General features: G+C 36.0%; 1 pseudogene; it reads right to left on the bottom strand.

Moving 5' to 3' along the window:
* Positions 1 to 607: 607 nt before the first annotated feature.
* LOC118477061 (uncharacterized) lies at positions 608 to 1,056 on the bottom strand (annotated as a pseudogene).
* Between the last annotated feature and the right edge of the window lie 204 nt (positions 1,057 to 1,260).

The raw sequence follows: 1,260 nt of genomic DNA, 5'->3' as shown, positions 1-1,260 counted from the left end.
GCCTGAAAACGTCACAAATCGTACTGACATGCATTGCCACGTGGCTAATGGTGATGATGTGGCAAAATCTTTATGACGAAAATATTTATCATAGATTCAATTACGTGGCAAGCCACGTGGCAGATGACGTGGCAAAATTTGTTGTGACAAAGAATTTCGTCACAAATTGGAAGGTGGTGGCCGCTTATGTGGCAATGCATTTGTGACAAAAAAATTCGTCATAAAATGTGATGACGTGGCAAGTGATGTGTCAAAGCATTTGTGACAGATACAATTGTCATCGGAAGGAACACATCATATGCATTCATATCGTCATAAAATATTACACATCACAACCAAAATATCATATGAATTTATTCAACACAAATATTTAATCCAGTAAAGAATAATATAACTTCAAAACTTATATCTGCAAATCCTTTAACTTAAAATCCAAAACAAATCTAATAACTTCAACTAAAAGCATAAAACATTAAGCATAATTGAAAATGATCCTATAACTTCAAATCTAGAGCAACTGTAACTAGCCACTATAGCATCCAGAAAGCTACAGGTCCTATTGTGGTCAACCAGACTTACGATGGAGGCACTTGGCCTCGATTGAAGCTTAATATATGACGAAGGAGGTTGTTATTTTCTTTCATCGACCTCTTCATACTACCAATGGTCCCCTGAGATGCTTGTGCTTGAGCCTTCAAGGTTTCCTCTTCTTCATGAATGCCATCCTTTTCTTGCTTCTTGGTCTCCAGTTCATCCTGCAGTTGTTGAACCTTTGCAGAAACTGTCATTGTGGATCTTTTCTTGGAGGCGGACTAAAGACCAACACTGTGTAGGAACACACTGGAGCCCGGTAGCACATTAGAAACAACTTATGTAGGAGATTTTAGTTGTTGTCCATCTTGAACTGGTGCTGCTACCATTTCTTCCTTGTCAACCTAATATAAAGTTTAAAGGTCACAAGTTGCAAGTTGTGAGTACAAATATGAAAGGAAAATAAGCACTTACAATAGCTTTCTGAACATTTTCACTAAAACCTTCCTTCTTGTTGCAATGCATCTCCTTGAAAAGATCTATTGCACTAGGTTCAACATCCTTTTATTTTTCTTTCTTCTAAAATGATATAAAATGAGTTCGGTTAGAATGGAGGTCTTGAAATAAGGTACATGTAGGATTTCAAAATAACAATTTAAAATGAATTTTAGATATGAACAATGCTAAAGCATTTAAATAAAACAGTAGATGAAGCAGTCAAGAACAACT

The sequence above is a fragment of the Zea mays genome, chromosome 4 (genome assembly GCF_902167145.1).
Source record: "Zea mays cultivar B73 chromosome 4, Zm-B73-REFERENCE-NAM-5.0, whole genome shotgun sequence".
Taxonomy (NCBI): Eukaryota; Viridiplantae; Streptophyta; class Magnoliopsida; order Poales; family Poaceae; genus Zea; species Zea mays.
The sequence above is the reverse complement of the archived record's forward strand: the minus strand, read 5'-3'. Positions and strand labels throughout refer to the sequence as shown.